Source organism: Euprymna scolopes, chromosome 11, assembly GCF_053919585.1.
Source record: "Euprymna scolopes isolate OS-2025 chromosome 11, ASM5391958v1, whole genome shotgun sequence".
Lineage (NCBI taxonomy): Eukaryota > Metazoa > Mollusca > Cephalopoda > Sepiida > Sepiolidae > Euprymna > Euprymna scolopes.
The window spans coordinates 98340734-98359934 of NC_136492.1; the positions used below are offsets into that span (position 1 = coordinate 98340734).

At 34.5% G+C, this 19201-nt stretch overlaps 1 pseudogene; it reads left to right on the top strand.

Moving 5' to 3' along the window:
- Positions 1-191: 191 nt before the first annotated feature.
- LOC145288403 (U2 spliceosomal RNA) lies at positions 192-422 on the top strand (annotated as a pseudogene).
- The last annotated feature ends 18779 nt before the right edge of the window (positions 423-19201 follow it).

The following is a 19201-nucleotide window of genomic DNA, read 5'->3' on the forward strand; positions in this document are numbered from 1 at the left end:
TATAACGCGAAAAGTACTCTAGGGTAAATTATGATTTGGAATTCTCGATTGATACGTATCGGATACTCTTTTCATTTTTGTGATTTTTTCAACTAGTGTGTTATTCTTTTTTTAATAAAACAAAGTACTTACATTTTAATGACACATTTAGCAAATTAAATCTACCAACCATTACAATATTATCATTTTAGCTTACTTTTTGGCCTTTTGGTCAAGATCAAAGGGTAGTATCTGTTCTTCAGATGATGCACTTCCATTTCTTGTTCTCTTTCGGTGGAGGATCAGTCCTCCACGACTGAGACAATTTTTTTTTATTTTTGTACCTTTTCTCCACGTTAAAAAACGACCCTGGTGTCTAACTCTGTCCCGTGGGGAGGCATTGTAAATAGGTACTTTAGTTGAATGTTTTTACAGTTCATTTTTCCCCCCAAAACCTTTTAATATGATGTTAAGAATTTTATTTGGAGATTTTATTTTCAAAACCAAATATTCCAACGATTCGAACGAATGAAGATTTATGTAAGGCAACGAGCGTAAATTTGTTTCATAAGTTAATGATATTCTTTGCTTTGAATAAAACCCCATGATTGAAACTCACAAAATGACCAAGGTTAATGATAATAAAAATCTGCATGAACCGGTTCGATGTTTAACGTTCGTATAATCTCTACTGTCAGTATTTGCCCATGTAAACAAAACATATGTCGAAAAATAAAAGGCTCTAATTACTTAAAATTGTGTATCATAAGTCAGCTCTCGTGAACACATGAAAGTCATATAAAGTCAGCAAAATGCCAGTTAGATATTATACTTTCTTTTCATAGTTGTTCTTACTCTTTTTAAAAGTTTCTACTTATGGGTTCTTATCTGCAATCACTTCTTCCTCTCGCTTTTATTAAACACTCTTAAGTCACTTATTTCAATGTCTATTTTATACTCTCAGCTTATATGCGCATAGTCAATGCTGGTTTAGTATTATCATTATTACTAGCCTATGATTTGCGTAAACTATGTTGTGAATTTCTACGTCGACGTAAACTATGTTGTGAATTTCTACGTCTACGTTCCGATCTCGCACTAGAATTATCTGACGTAATCATGAAAGGCTAGATTTGCTGAAAGTAATAAACGTGCTTTTAATATTTCAAATCAAATTCAAGTTTTACGGTATTGTTTGTTTAGTAAATTGTTAAGTGAAAGTATATAATATTTACAAAGCCCCCCCCCCCTGTTAAGAACGAGTTTCTTGATAATAACATTATTTCAGCACGGTAAATTTTCTGCATAAATACCTAAATTTTATTTTGTTTTGTTTCTAGTTGTCTCTAGAAACTTTTTTTTCTTATCTCGTTTAGAAATTGCTTTAGTAATCTAATTTCGATAAACGTTTTTCCCCTCGAGTGGTTACCGGTTTTAACTTAGTTGTTCTGCTCTTGAAATTGAGTTTAAGACTTTGGGTTCATTTTTTTTTTATTGAACTATTGTCATCTTTTTTTTATGTTGGATTAACAAATAATTTATCAAATTCGTTAGGCAAATAGTTAATTATTTTTTACGCGTGTATTTTGGAAGTTATTTTATTGCGAACCAAGTTTGGTTTTATAACCATTCCGACATTTTGATTGTGAAAAGAAAGTGCAAAGATATTTTGCTGGGCACTACATCATGAACTTTGAATAGTGATCATGTCGTGCTGATCTTTTCCATTAAAATTACATAGTCTTGAGTTGAAAGTCTATGTTAAGAAAGAACGATGCACCATACTCAGATTTAAAAAGTTTTTCGTGTATTGCATACTTGTATTTGCTATTTGTGTGTGTGGGGGGGGAGTCTATACCTGTTATTGCAATTAGTTTGATAACTTGGTTTTTCGTTGTCCTAATCCGATTTTTTAAACAAATTTATTATGTAAAAAACATATTAATATCGTGTGTTTGGAACATTCCTCCAATTCTAGCAAATCTCAAATTTACTTATTTCAGTAATGAAGCAAACATGATTGTTTGGCATTGGATAAGGTTGTTTACAGAAACGGATAAAACAGCGAAACAGTCTGTCAGGAATCACATTTAAACATCGCGAATTATGTTGTCAAGCTCATTAATAAGTTTGTAAACGTCGATAACAGTTAACAGCCGCGATATCGTAAACAAAAATAAACAACAAATAGTTTATGCCAAACACAGAAGAATTAAATCCTAAACCGATGCATGTACTTTTAATGTGTGGAGATTGAAAAATGTTTAAAATCAGAATTTTGTTCTGATGAAGACGTTTTTATCAACACACGAAAAAAAAAAATGGTCATGCTAAAATGATTACCCCCTACCCCCAAAACATCGTATAACCACACGTAATCGTTATAGTTTAGGCGGCCACTTTTGTTGTTTGTGTATCGATTAAATAGATTTCATTGAAATAAAATTCTGAAATTTTATAAACAGTTTCTACACAAAATACGGGTTCAGTAGAGAATTACATTCTACTGCGTCTACTATAAGATATTTGTTTCTATTTTGAGTTTGAGTTTTTGACTGTTTATGCTTTGATCGGTAAATTGAAACGAAAATTCAAATTTGAAACAAATTTATTTCAATTTTACCATTGACAGGTATGCTGAAAACAGTGTGAATATTACGTATTTACTCAGAAACTACACTTTGATCATAGCTAATATACCAATACTTAAACATACTAATTTTAAGTGAACCGTGCATTCGAATTTCTCTTAATTTCAAATAACAAACAGCAATTTCTAATGAGTATCACGGCATCAGCATAATCTAACATCGAACGCGTTGACTGATTTTTAAGTTTAAAGATTTATAGTCACATAATTATTTGTAGGAACAAACTTGCGTCATGAAAAAAAAATCATTTTGCCAATTTTATCGGAAATAGTTAGCCGATAATGTTTACACAAAATGCCAAAACTAGCTGAGATACATCTCTTGTCATTATTACCGATTTGCCAAACTCTTGTCGAAAGAATGTTTTTGCAATGTCTTACTTTTTTAACCGGAACTTAAAAGTTATTCTATATTTTGTCTCTCTCTCTCTCTCTCTCTCTCTCTCTCCAATTTTGTTCCCTAGTTTTCTGTCTCGCATTAATTCTTTGGATATAAAGTATTCTTGCTTTGTTTTTGCAGCAACTATTCGCTTATTAACTTTTTGTTGGCTATAAAGTAGCCGTTCCATATTCCAGTAATTCCATTCTTGATGTAGAAACTGCCAAGTGTTCAGCGCAACCCATCTGGCCTTTCACCAAGAATAAATGTTTTTCATTTTTTTCTGTTATACAGAAAAGAAAGCACATCTATTTTCACAGATGAGGGGAGTTCTAGTACGCCATTCAAATATACGTCATAACGAAATGAAACGAGGAGGAAAATATATGTTCACTGAAAATCACTTTTAATCAACAGAATATTTTGCCTGAGAATAAATCGTATTATTTTGTAACATATAAATAAATTATAAACTCATGGTATTTTTTATGCAGTGACGTTCTAAAGTTTAAAAAAAAAATTATAATCACTAAAGCGGCACAATAATAAGTTTCAGTAATTGTCCAGGACACGAGGCTTTAATGATGACCTACGTAATCATATATTGTAAGGCCCATCGACGGAAAATTGACGTCATATCTGATCTGATTTCTTAGCAAGCAAATTTTTAACTTACACAATTAAGTGTGGTTTTACGAGTTTTTGTGTTGGGAGTCCATTTTGAATTTGAAAGTGTTTTTATTATGTCTTCGCCTTTAAATGATACGAAGTTAAGCTATTTTCGTTTTATTGTGACACTCAGACACACTGTCATAGAAAATAAATTCTGAAATTAAAGAACAAAACTTTTTTTGTTTTAGTTTTTGTTTTTACTTTGGCTTACGATTTATTGACTTTTAACTTTTATGCGCTTTTAACATTTTATTTAGATATTAACATACATTTAAACAATGCATTGGACAATGTCGTCAATCGTTTCAAGTTACTTGCATAACTTCTAAACCCAAGAAAATACCGAGGATCCCTTCTCAACAATCTGTTCGACGGGAACTTGGGCATTTCAATAGCGTTTTATCTGCCGGGCTGTGGTGTTGGTCTTGGGTAATTCTAGTTCACCCTTTCAAACCTTGCCTTCCCTCTTTGGAGAAGAGTTTTTTTTATTGCTAAGTGCCCGAGGCCTCTCAACTGAGGAATGATGACCGGACTGTCCAGACTATTTTTATACGTCAGAATGCTCCTCCTTTAGGGCTTTTGCGCAATTTTCTCCAGCTTTCGACCTTGTGTGATATCTTCCAGTGGTCGGAAGTAAATACTAACGAAAGTGTTTTTTAATTCAAGCTAATCCACAGGTATTGTGATATTACAACTACCTCCAGTAAAGTGATTATTCCGAACTGACGACTTTGTAAGCTTTTGTATTTGTAATAATATAGTGACGTCGCCATCAAGTAACGACTTTCGAGATTCGACTAAACTTGTTTTAAAATGTTGAATAGATTATCCTGCACCATTAATTAATGTCAGTAGTTAAGGAATTAGAAGAATAAAATTAGATTTAGTGTGCCGGGGTGAAACCAAATGCAAGAAGAGTTTAGAATTTACACTAAAAGTGAAATAATTAAGACTTTAGTCAAGTGAGAAATTTATTGAGAAGATAAAAATACATTTTTCTCGCTTGTTAAAACTGAAAAATATAAAGAAGACTTTTGATAAAAAGACATTTATGATTCACTTTTAAAAGACATAATTGTTTGGTTTGGTTTGAGATGTGAATAATTAGGCAATCGATTATTTAGCTATGATCCAAAGTAATGTCTTTATAATTACACCAAAAACATTTCCTGTCACAATAAGGTTGTCAACGATGATTTAAAATTAGAGATAAACATTTGTTTAAGCTTCACTGGAAACATTAACAAAACGATGTATCAGTTGTAAGAATCTTTCTCATTTACGGACACTTTGTTTATCTGTCGATATTTTCTTTCTTTCCTTTTTCTCATGAAAAAAGATGTGCTATAAGACCGAGAAAATGGAAAAGACAACATTAGCAATAAAGGAATATCTTTACCAAGAGAAAATATGTAAACCTGGGAGGTGATTCATGCCTCACTAAATATATCGACTCTCTCTCTCTCTCTCTCTCTCTCTCTCTCTCTCTCCCTCTTTCAATGAGGTATTATTGACTGCGATGGAGAAGAAAAGAGTTTTACTCTGCATTTCCTTCCTTACTTCAGAAAGATCCGAGACAAAGCTGCAAAGTTGGAGAGACAGAGCACCAGTAAAGGTTGCAGTCTATCTCTAGACTAATAACCTGAAAGGCTTCATCGACATTCCCTGATAAGGGTTGTTTATGTGTGTTCGCAGTAAATCAATCCTTCTACAATGTGATAACAAAACCTGAGTGATTATACCTTTTAAAACAGATCTAGATCATTCAGTGTATACGTTTGCAAATTACAACCGAATTATTTCAATAGATGCTATTATTTACAGAATTCACTGAGATGTATTCCAATCCTCGTTGTTATTTATTAGCTTGAAAAAAGAATAGCAGTACGTGAAATAATATATCAAATGCAGTATTGAAATATATTAAATTGAATTTAAAATGTATTACTATGGTTTCAAAATATAATTTGCATATTAGAGGAGTAGCTGCAATAAGAAAAACGAATGGTGGAGAAGAATGAATCAAATGTTTACCTTGCCGTTGACTAAATATTTTCATTCTATTCGTTGTTGACTAAATATTTTCATTCTATTCGAAAAGGACTTTTTGTTGACCAGAAACACAGAATTCTTACACTTCGGTTTTATTTTTTGTGATCGAGCACAAGGTGTCTAGCCTCTCGGGCAGAGTTAAAGTGTTTTCTGCTTTGTATAGAGACTGGGTCTCTTTCTCTCTCTTTCTCTCTCTCTCTCTCTCTCTCTCTCTTGCTTATTGTGGAAATTAAATTTTTAAAACCCATCATGAGTGACTTGCTTTGTTGCCCATCTCGGGTACTAACTGTTTCCTTGTTTCGATGTATTTCAGTTATCCAATCTCGAGGTTCGACTTAAGAAGCTAGTAGGTATCGGAAGAAGATAAAGTATCGATAATTTGGTGACGGTTCCTCTGACTCCAAAAAGCCCTGGGTTGGAGTAGCGATGCGGAAAGACTATGCCGGATTCTAGTATAAACATGGCGCCTAACCTGGAATCTGATTCATAGACGAGGCTTCCGTCGCATTTGTGGGCTAGAGTAACTCGAGCAAAGTTTGAGAGAGGAGGATCGGTTCGAGTTCTGGTAGAGGCGCAAAGCCTCCCCGACTTTGAGTGCCAGAGGGGGACTAGGTCCACTCGGGAGGCTGGAGCAAACCAGAAAAATGATTAGGGGGTAGGCTCCTTAAGCGGCACCTCCACTAGTGCTGGCGCTGCTGTCCCTGGCAGCGCAGGTAGTTTACGCTCAGCTGTTAAAGTTGATGTAGAAAAACGAGGGTTAGATAAAGTAGCCCGACCCCTCTACATATAGTTTACGAAAACACAAGCAAATATAGGTTCCTAGATTCTCTATCGCAAGATCCGGTAAATCTTAATCTAGTGGACCCTTTTTTCTTCTTTAGAAAATACATTCCTACGTCGGGGGTATTCCTAAAGGGCTGAGAAGAACGGCAATCCTGTCGGATTTGGAGAACACATCTTCTGAAGAAGAACCTACAGAATAGTTCACCTGAAAATATAGTCCTAGAAAAAAAGTTGTTTGCATAACTCTAAAGGCAGTAGTAGTTGGTACATTTATCTCTGATGGACTATCATAATCTCTAGCACATTGTCCAGTGTTAACGCCAGAGTTCATGAAATCTGGCATCTCGGAAGCGCAGAAACCTAGTGCCAACGACTCCTGTTCCTATTCGAAGCCATGAATGTGGACGCTTCAGAGCGTAGAACTGAACTTGGTCGGCGTCCGGATAACTACATTCGCAAGGTTCACAGTCAGCTTGAGAGATTTGTCAGAGGTTTCGAAAGAAATTTTGAGAGCATTTTACTAAACTTACTTTATTCCATGTCCGGAGTTTGGCAACTATTTGACCGACTCGCCCCGCCTGAATCTAGATCGAGCGGCTAGTTGTGATCATTGGATTATGGAGTGTGATGTAGTTGCTGAACTCAAGCGAGTTGGCTAAAACAAATCTCCAGGATTTTATTGTCTGTCCTATGAATTGTTCTTGAGTCTGTCGCACATATTTATTCCGATTTTTACGGATGTGTTGAATCACTGGTTTGACAAGGATTCCATCCCGGGCCAGGTTATCAAAACGTGATCACATTACTTAAGTAAAAATGTCGGGTATATTGAAGGAGGGAGCTAGATAGTTTTAGGTTCATAACTCTATAAAATACAGATTTAAAGAATTTGGCAAGAATTCTTACGGATCGTTTGCAGGTTGTTATCGATGAATTGAGCTCGTCAGAGTTGAATGATGCTGTGAAGAGGAGGTCGATTAAGAAAAAGTTATGTTTGATTTGTACGATTATAAAATAGGTAGAATACGACACTGAAGTTGCCCTGATCAATTTATATCAATCCAAGGTTGTGATAGTGTTTCTCTCCCTGAGTTTTCGCATATGCCGATGATATGACAGTGTGCGTCTCGAGCCGTAGAGATATTTGCACACTTGTCTAGGCACCCGATCAGTCCAAAAATGTGACAGGAGCCGTAGTCAACCCTATCAACTCCAACAGCATTTTGTTGGCTGTCTAGAAGTACGTGGTGTGCTGCGATATCGTTTCAATCTTTCAGATGGTTCGGTTAGGATCCCTGTTGTTGGGTTCAGAGTGGGGCAACAGTTGGACAAGAATTGGTCAGAAATACAGCCGATGGTCTAAGCGTCTGTGAGAATTTGGTTTCGCGTGAGATTTTTCCTTAATGGCAGAACGAAGGTGTGTGTTACTTACGTCTTTCATATTATCCTTTACCATTTCCATTGCCTGTTCCTGTGAACCCCTTACCGCGTCCTCTCTTCTCGATTCCTTGAAACAAGAGAAGGCCGATAGTTTGTAGAGAGATCTGTACCAAGCACCTGTTCAATGGAGGTTGGGATAGATTGCTGAAATGTGTTCTTTTCTGAGCAAAACTCTTGGCCCTTGCGGTTAGGAGAGCTTTTTTCTAACCTTGCCCCTTACTACATGGTCGAATGCCGCAGTAGGCAAAGGAGTCAATTTACGCAGAATAGATTCGAGTATGATTTCCTTTGCAGGCATGGCACACAAGATCTTAAGGACTTGGTTAAATCAAATGGCCATCCTACGCAGGATCAGTCACTTAACTAGTAAAAAGAATGTATCCTGTCCCTTTATCTTTACTTTAGATGTTAGTTGTTTACTCCTGATCTGAAATGGAACACGTACATCAAGTCTGTTGCCAAGGTCGCTGGAAAGATGGTGGGATCCTTCTACCGCCCCAGAAGATATCTCTCTACTGATGCAATTCTCTATCTATATAAAAGCCAAGTAAGTCCAAGGATGGAGTACTGCTGCCATATCTGGGCAGGAGCTGCTAAAAACAGCCTATCCTGCCTTGACAGAGTACAAAATAGACTTCGTGGCTTAGTGGAGGATGCCCTTTTCTCTACCCTGCAACCTCTCTCCCACAGAAGAGACGTTGCGAGCCTGTCCTTGTTTTATCGTTATTTCCATGGCAGATGCTCGTCTGAACTCCAATCTCTGGTCCCCCCTCGCCAATCTTTCACGAAAAACACCCGTCTAGCGTAATCCACTGTGAAAAATTTCCCCCACTCTATATCTGTGCCTAAATCAAAACGCGGATTCCATGAACAAAGCTTTTTTCTTAGAACTGCACGCCTGTGGAGCTCTGTTCCGTCTGCCTGCTTCCCTCCGGACTACAACTTGGATGTCTTCAAGTCCAATGTTAACAAATTCCTAATGAACCGCCCCCTTAAGTAAACACTTCAGCAAATCTCCTCACTAACGTAATGTACTTGTAATAACCCTTATCCCTGAGTGGCTTCCAGTCCTTGATAAGTGGTGATCACTGTGTAAAAAATAAAATAAAAAATAGAATACGCCCAGAATGCCCTTTCTCTAAGTAATATTTTATCGTCGACCTCTCTATATGATTCTTATTCTTAAGCTTACTGCATATTCCTAAAATAGCCCTATTTCTGTTGATCCATAGACATAGCCCACTCCTAAGTAGAAAATGACTCTTATATTTCTGGTGATATCTGGAAACAGCAAGCATTTCATTTGTTTTAAGTAGGCTATTCCATAAAGTGAATGTGGTATTTTAGTGTCTGGAACTAATTTAGGGAGTAGACCAAGTAAATAAATAAATATTGGGCCGAGTTTTTGGACACGTATTCCAAAAATCGTGCAAATAACGCGAATGTCGTCAAGTTTTTCTTTTTTTTATTTTTAGAATACAGTTACTTCTAAACTCATAGTTACTTGGTACTGTAACGACTGCAGACACGGTGTTAAACGGTTATAGTTAAGTTATTCTGTATATTTTCCTATATTAAATTTTTGTATAAACTAGTAGAGTATTGCGGGCAAACCAAAAACCTCTTTTTCATCAGTTACTCCGCAAAAAGTGAGGGAATATGCCACTCCTTTCCTAGAATTACCCCATTTACTCTCGATCCTAATAATGCTGAGTGTTCTTATTTACTTGCCTCCCCACTAGGACAGACTTAGACACAAAATCGGTTTATAACGAGGGAAAGTCTATCTCCTCAATAAGGAGCACTCTGGATGTGAACAAAAATTGGAATTATCTCAGTCTAAAAAGATCTCTGTCCCACTGACTGAGGACAGAAAAAGTCAGAACGGATATTACACTTTGTTCTTAGCCAAAAGACGAAATAACGCTGAGGGCTGCTCTAGTAGAAATCAGGTACCATTTTTGATTTGATCTATAATTGAACCTTGTTCTTTAAGAACATAAGAAAAGATTTAAATCATTATGACAAATAGACCAAACTCGTGTACAGATCGTATGACATTTCACCAGTTTGGTTCTGTTGTTGCTTTTTCAGAATCAGAAAGATCTGGAATGGATCAGTTGATGATTGCTAACATCCAGAGTGAAAATACTGCTATGGAACCGATAGGATGCGAACTTGGCATTCCTAGCTTTGCAGTTTCTGTTGTTATCGTCTTCATTACAAACATCTCCCAAGACAAGTGATTGGATTGCTTAATTGAATAAAACTATTAAATATAATGTCTGACTGTGGCTTAATAGCACTCTAGGTATTTTGGCCTTTATAATTAGAAATAATATAGTTAACGAAAAAGTGCATCAGTAAAAAACTTAATTGTTTATCATTGAGTATTGTAGTCGTTTCCGCGCGTGCGCGGTAGACTGGGTGGGTTTATGAGACCCACTTTACGACAAGAAAAATGAAATCACACTGAGTGAATCGGCAGGTTCCGGCAAATAAAAAGTCAAGTGAGCATAAGGTGGATTGGTGATGTAACCCACCCCCAGTGTTAACTCTCCTGCCATCTGCCCTAACCCCCCTCTCTACGTGTCGTTCTCGACGGCAATTGTCCTGCCATCTGGCCTCTAATAAACGTCGTACAAAATTGCTCAGTAAAAATGAAATTTGAGTTCGTCAAAGCAAATGTGGGACAAAGATAATTAGACGATAAAAAAAAGAAGAAAAAAGGAAATTAAACTCATGAACAAATTTAATTAAACACGCGATATTTTAATTAGTTGTGCCTACGTTAATACAAAATATGGATTGAATAAATATTTAGATGTCAGCATTGCATACAATTCAAAGCTGTGTGTACTTATTAAAATGAATAATCGTTTTTCAGTATTATAAGTGCGTAATTGATTGCGACTCGGTTATTAATAAGACTAAAAATATGCTATTTGGTATTTGATAAAAAAAGTATGTGAATGTTGATGGTGGACTTATTGTAGATTATAATTTGGCTAACCTGCATGTATAGCATCATCACGAATGAACATATACTAAATATCACTTTAAATGAAGAGCAGGACGCGCCTTACAAAACAGATGCTACACTGACCTCATTCATTAATTTATTGGAGGTTGGTACGTGTATCATAGCAGCAGAATAGATGCTACACTACTTCTCTGAATTGAGAAATGAAAGCTAGTGCATTAATCGGGGAAAAGTATAGTAAACTGATAAAGCATGGAATGATACTGCAATAAATTGAAGTATTAGTATAGTTTCGGCTTCAGACACTCTATTATTGTCTATTATTAATATATACACAAATACACAGGTGCTTTCATTTTTAAATAAACATATACATTCGCGAAATGTAATTATGGCATCATAACAATGGAATTACTTCAAAATAGGAAAAGGATGATACAAACTTTTGAAACAGTTTCAAAATGTAACTATTTTGCAATGATAAACCAGAATTACGCTTTTGATAAACTTCATGAGTACAAAATGCGGGAGTATTTTTTCAAATATTAATTTGGCATGAATCGTAATTATTCAATCATGAAATCATAAAAACAACTATTTTGGTTGGATGACACGTAGGGAGGTAAAGTGCGATGATATTCTGCAAAAATTCGCGAACTTTAATGAATTTATTTTTATTATACCATTACTATATTTATATATATTATTTAGGTGCGTGTAAACATTTTAAGATTTTCAACACTTACATTTAAGCCGAATTTAAGATTTCAATTTGAATACACGCATTACACTGGCCAAACATAAAACAATTGTCATGGTGTCTCTGTATGGAAGCCGATAGCTAAAATAAAAACAAGCTAATCGAAGAAACAATCAGACAAATTCCTGTTCTTTCTTTTGATTGGTTTCGTTTTAACTGCACAAAAATATCAGTTATCGAAATAATTTTTAGGCTCAGACCAGACTATTTGAATACCAAAGGGGCGTGGCTTTCTACATTTTTGTCCACTGTCGAAAATGTTCAATACATTGCATGCAATATGGACTGCTCATGGCTTATCTTAATCACCCAACATTACTTTGAATTAAGCAAAATAAACACATTTCACAAATTCAATGTTCCTTTTCCTGTTGGATTGCAACGTATATTTCCCGAAAACATATTTGGATTATTTAAACAACGTTGTCTAGGTAATGTGGCCATACTAAATTTTGATCCAAATAATGCAGCTTGGTCATTTCCTGTCAGACTTATAAATGAATTAATAACATTACTTTGACCCAGAAATCAACAAAAACATGCCACAATCGGCAGGCCTATTTACTACTCAGTGTCCACTTCTTACCAACTACATACCCCATTGTGTAGCAAATTGACGTTTACTTTAAGGTTTGTGATGTCATAATCAATTAACATACCTCACCATAACAACCTACAATTGTAATTATGAAGCCAGAATGTATACAGAAACACGTCTATAGTACTGTCGGACACGTACCTACGCTTCACAGTCAGATAAACTATGAAAAAAAAATAACGATTATGAAGACTAGTATATAATTCACATGTATATTTATTTAAAGAGAAAATTTAAAAACTGAAAAAGAAAAAAATGACGCGTATGAGAAAGTAAAAACAATAACAACAAACCCTGGAAAACCTCGTCAGTATGCCCCGTATTTAAGAATTCAGGTGATAAGTCATCTCCTTCTCTCAGTACAGACCAATAAGTCTCCAATGTGTCATGAGTAAACTGCTGGAATCCATATTAAATAGAGAAGTAGTCAACTATCTCAGCAGAAATAACCTCCTTAGTGATATGCAATATGTTTTCGGTTCTGCTTGATATACAGCAGATGTGCTAACGATTATATCTCATAGGATTAGTGAATCTTTTGAAAAAGGCTTCCTCTCTAAGGCAATTGCTCTTGACATATCAAAGGCTTTCGATAAGGTATGGCATAAGGGCCTACTTTACAAGATGTCCAGCTACGGTATAACTGGAAATGTTTTCTCAATTATTAAATCATTTCTCTCTGATAGGTTCATAAGAGTAGTGGTAGATAGGCAGAAATCAGAGGCCCAGGGTATTAATGCTGGAGTCCCTCAGAGGTGCATCCTGGGCCCAACTCTCTTCCTGATCTACATCAATTATCTCCCAAAACACATACTTAAATCATTCGCTGACATCTATGCTGATGACACGATCATCTATGGCAACACATCAAAGGCCGTAAATGATAAAGTCCTCTCTGATTCTCTCTCCTCTTATCTTGCGCGCATGGTACACTGGGGAAACAGGTTGCTGGTTACTTTTAATTCATCTAAGATCGAGCTCCTATCCCCATCTGGCATCAGTTGAAATGTATGGCTCTCGTCTTGGGGAGGCTTCATATTTTAACAAGCTTCTGGCTTTGACCTTTACTCTTGATCTGAAATGGAACATGTACATCAAGTCTGTTGCCCGGATCGCTGGGAAAATGGTGGGATCCTTCTACCTATCCAGAAGATATCTCTCTACTGATGCAATTCTCTATCTGTATAAAAGCCAAGTACGTCCAAAGATGGAGTACTGCTGCCACGTCTGGGCTGGAGCTGCTAAAAAAAGGCTATCCTGCCTTGACTATGTACAAAATAGACTTCGTGGCTTAGTGGGAGATGCCCTTTCCTCTTCCCTGCAACCTCCCTCCTACAGAAGAGGCGTTGCGAGCCTGTCTTTGTTTTATCGTTATTTCCATGGCAAGTGCTCGTCCGATCTCCAATCTCTGGTCCCCCTCGCCAATCTTTCACGATAAGCACCCGTATAGCTGGAGCGACTGTCAGTAATTTTCCCTACTCTTTATCTGTGCTTAAATCAAAACGTAGATACCATGAACAAAGCTTCTTTCTCAGAAGTGCACGCCTGTGGAATTCTTTTCCGTTTGCCTGTTTTCCATCTGATCACAACTTGGATGTCTTCAAGTCCAACATAAACAAATTCCTGATTAATCGCCGCCTTAATTAAGACACTTTATCAAATCTCCAATACTAAATATTACTACGCAATAACCCTTATCCCCGAGTGACTCCCGGGCCTTGATAAGTTGTGATCTTCCATGTAAAAAAAAAATAAAATAAAAAAGAAGACATCGCGATACAAAACATATCTGCCAGGCACATAAAGTCCCTGTATCTAAAATTCCATACAAGTCGATCAAGCTGATTTTGAGTTCATAGGAAACGCACTCACACACACATACACTCACACACATACACTCGCAGACTGTTTCTTTTATATTGTAGTAGATATTGTACATTTTAAAACAATTACGTGTTCTTTTCTCATATGTTTTAGAGTGTTGGAATATAATCGCTAACAAGTGGATCTTAAGTTTTGTGAAAGAAGGGGTAGCTGAGGATCCTAGTCTATTTTTAAATGTACGTATACTATTTCTTTTCCATTTTACAAACGCCTTAATGTTTTCTCTTTGTATCCAAGATGTTGATAAATTCACTGTACAATTTTCATTTGTCCCATTTTTTCTATTAAGCAACTCGTGACATTTTACCTGCGTGATTTTCTGTCATTTTACCCTAAATTCTGCTTTTATCCCTAGATTTATTTTATGCTGGTTGTTTAAATGCCCAATTCTCCACAACCACTTCTGGCGCAACAAATAAAAGTGTTAAGTGATAATCAGTTCTAAGTTACAGTGAAAGTTCTTCTGGAGAGTAAGGAGTCAATACTCAATACGGGTAATATTATGAAAACAATTAATAATTACGTAAGACTTCTACCCGGGCATAGCCGAGGAAACGATAAAAAGCCAGCCTATTGGATTAAATACAGGTCACCATCCGGAATTCTATAATAATATCCGAGTTTTATAAATGACAGCTGAAGAAAATAAGTTGTGACGATAACATTCAAGATGACAACAATGGTTTGATGATTCCAATAATACAAATACGAATCCTAAAAATTCCGAAACACAAAACGATCTTATTCAACCAATTCGAGATGACTTCAGCTCCTTTACATATAACGTCTAGAGTGTGTCGATTAATTGAGCGCTAACCAAGTCAACAATTATTCTGAAATGAACTTGCAATCTAGTGGAGTAATTGCTCAACATTGATTCATTTGACTGATTCACCAATTCGATAATAAATATCTTCTAACTAAATAACTGAAATTAACTTTTTGCGTTGACACCACAAATAAGGAGTATTTCAAGTTGGTTGTAAGAGGCTACTATTTGGAATCATGTTTAAGGGGGGCATTATGGGGAGTTGAGTAGTGCGTTGTCTGTTTACATTACATTTAAATTTCTGTCTCTAAGTTTATCAAGTAAGCAAGAAATAAAGACGGAATTTAAAAAACCATTACTATTAAGACCTCAATATTGAAGGGGTATGATTTTGCTGCTTATCGGGTTGATCTGTAGTATGTATGTCGATGGTAAGAACAAGTGCTGTGAGTTTATCAGAGCACATGCTATCAAAATACTTGTCGAACAAGCACAGAGATGCAACCTTTCAACAGTGAGATAGTGGCTGGAGCTTGGTCGATAATGAGGGACTTGTTAGATTTAAAAATGAATGACATAGCTAGATTTTAAGTTGTGTCAGTATACAAAAATGTTCTTTAACTGATGATAATTTTCTCAAATCCATGTCATCATTTATACTGATTTCTTTTGAAAGTGTCATCTGTCAATTTTTGTGACCGTGTTATTGGTGGCGGTGGGGAGCAATGAGTAGTTGCTTTCAGACGAAACAAACATTTGGGAAAACGCTTCCTAATTTTCTGTGAACGAATAGGAAGGCAGCCAAAAAATTAACAAATTATTCAGATCAGTGCCAAAGTGTCAGTCGAAAGTAATTTGAAGATAAGGAATTTCAGACGTTAAAGGAAATACTTCATTACCCATCCCCCAAACACTGTCTATTGCAATCGGGGTCTCCTCGAACACAACTCACACTCGTATTTATAGTTGTCTTACCCGGCGAATATGCTTAGATTCTAATTACTTATGGTTTACTTTTACATTTTCCCACATAGAAACAGCATTAAAAAATCGTGGAAACTTTATCCTTTACCCAAGTTATCCTCAACTCAAATTAAAAATTGATCAATTTCAAATTAAAAATAGACATTTCAAGTAAAAATTTATCGACTTCAAATTTATAAATGATAAATTTCAAATTAAAATTGATCAAATATAAAAAAATTATCAATTTCAAATAAAAACTTAATCAATTCTAAACTAAAAATAGATTCATTTCAAATTCAAAATTGATAAATTTCAAATTAAAATTTTATTATGATAAGACATTGAAATAATAAAACGCATAGGCGTTTCATGTTTGCGCATAACCGTTTGCCTTTTTGAAAAATATAATTGTCTTCTGATTAGCGGACAATTAACATCGCTAAGGTCTCCGTAATTTTTAAATGAATTTTTCCAATTTTAATTTGCGTTATCTCGTTTATTAAAATAGTACAATTCCAAATGAATGCATTTCAAATATTGATGCATTGATTTAAAAAATAGCTGGTAATAACTTTTATAGAAAGGAGACAGATACTATTTATTCGTATTATTGGTTTTGAAGAAAATCATACGTAGAAATACTTGCCAATAGTCTACTGTCTCTTAATGGCAAGGAACTCCACAAAAACATTTAAAGCAGATCAGGTATATATCTAATTATATTGTATAAGGCATGTGTATATGTGTGTATATATTTGTATAATACATCATTATGAATAGCTGAAGACAGCTTCTATGTGAATGAAATTGTAATGTGGGCTATATTTAGTTTTAATTTCATGTAAATTGAGTAAAATCTAACATTGGAGCAGACAGATTCCTCTGATTTTTGTGAACTTTTAACAATATTATTAGATATCAATAAATAAATATTAATATTATTAAATAAATTTATTATTAATAAATAATATTATTAATATTATTAATATTATTAATATTAATAAGTAAGTATTAATAATATTAATAATATTAATATTATTAGATATTAATAAATAAATATTAATATTATTAATATTATTAAATAAATTTATTATTAATAAATAATATTATTAATATTATTAATATTATTAAATATTAATAATATTATTAATATTATTAATATTAATAAATAAATATTAATAATATTAATAATATTAATAATATTAATATTATTAGATATTAATAAAAAATATTAATATTATTAATATTATTAAATAAATTTATTATTAATAAATAATATTATTAATATTATTAATATTATTAAATATTAATAATATTATTAATATTATTAATATTAATAAATAAATATTAATAATATTAATAATATTAATAATATTAATATTATTAGATATTAATAAAAAATATTAATATTATTAATATTATTAAATAAATTTATTATTAATAAATAATATTATTAATATTATTAATATTATTAAATATTAATAATATTATTAATATTATTAATATTAATAAATAAATATTAATAATATTAATATTATTAATATTATTAGATATTAATAAATTAATAATCCTTCCATGTAAGTTTCGTTTGAGTATTTTAAAAAATCTTACGGGCATAACATGAGTAGAACGTCTAATTTGAAAGTTCAAATATTTCAGATTTGAAAATGAGAATCAACCTGTCAGATTATACTATCCGGTTATCTTACCATAGAAACTCGTAGATTAGTAGCCCTGCTGTAGAAACATGTGTCACTATAACCCAAATTTGTACAAATATTTCTTTGTGGACCCCTTCGTCATTTAAACCCATTTACGAAATCAACGAAGGGATGAACATAGCTAATCGTGATGGGACGCCAATCGTCATTGGAGATGTATAAATCATCATGATATGTAAATATATACGTCTATATTAATAGGTTTATATTATCTACATATGTATACGTTTTATCCTTACAGAGTCATTAACGTAGAGCTAACCATTCGCGCCAGCTGCCCGATTCGAACCCCGGAACAACTAACAAATAACTTCAATTCTGAGGGCGCTTACAAATGAACCGAGAATTAAACCCTATATGTGTCAAGGCAAGTGAACAACTATAGTCAGCTGTCATAAGAGTATTCAACAGTAAAGAGTAGGCATTATAGCTTTTGAGAACTTCTTTTATGATGAGAAGTGGTTACACATCTGCAAGATTGTAGATTTCGCCATTCCAACAGCCCACATAGTGAATATCAAGGAGACGGAGAAGCGGAGCAAATACGCGGAAGTGACTAGAGAGGTGAGAGGGATATGGTAGATGAAGAGAGTGAAGATAATGCTAATAATAGTTAGAGCACTAGGAACAATCATGAAAACTTTGAAAAAAGGATGGGAGAGATTGGAATCAGAGGGATGGCGGAGAAGATACAACGCAAAATAATCATGAAAATGTCTTAAATGTTTAGAGAAACCCTAATGTACATGAGCGAGTCATACATAAAGTGTTACAGACGTAAAGCACAAATAAGTCTCACATGGAATCATTAAAACTGAAACTAAATAAGTTGTAAGTACCCTCCACCAAAAAAAAAAAGAGTAGTGTCGGCTTAAGATGATACCACACCAAATAATGAAGGAGTATCAGGAGAGGGAGAGACCGAGGAGCGAAAGCACTAACCAGACCACCACTGGATGTCCTAAAAGGACTGGGATCTTGGGGGCGGATTGCCACCCAAATTTCAGTGGAGAGTAGTGGTCGCTGCCAACGATGGTAAAAGGTTATTACGATAACGCGTATTAATTTGCTAAGGTTATCGAAAGAGGTTCAGAGTACTTGAAATCTAGGGAGACTTGTTGTCTGCCAGATTCCAGGAAACACAAGAAAACACCCATTGAGTAATAATAATTGAGAGTTTTTATTTACTCATAAAAGTGCGCAGATTAGGAGTTACACATAATAATGTTAATAATAAAAACGATAATTATAATAATATTATGTTTATACAATGGCTGTGGCTTGTGCAGTAGCATTGCTTTCAACAAAATCTTACTCAGTTGAAGAGTCTGGGTTAGTCACGGTTCGGATCAGAAGAACAATCATCACCATCATCATCAAACCCAGACAGGAAATGAAATGGTTCTCATGCCATTTCTGACACATGTTTTCGTAGATTTCTATATTTTACCTTGTTGCGCTGGATTTCCCAGTCAAAATTGTCCTGAAACGGAACCGTTAATTTAATAATGAAATTTATTTTCAAATTAAAGAACCAAATGACAATATTCAGACGCTGTACCGTT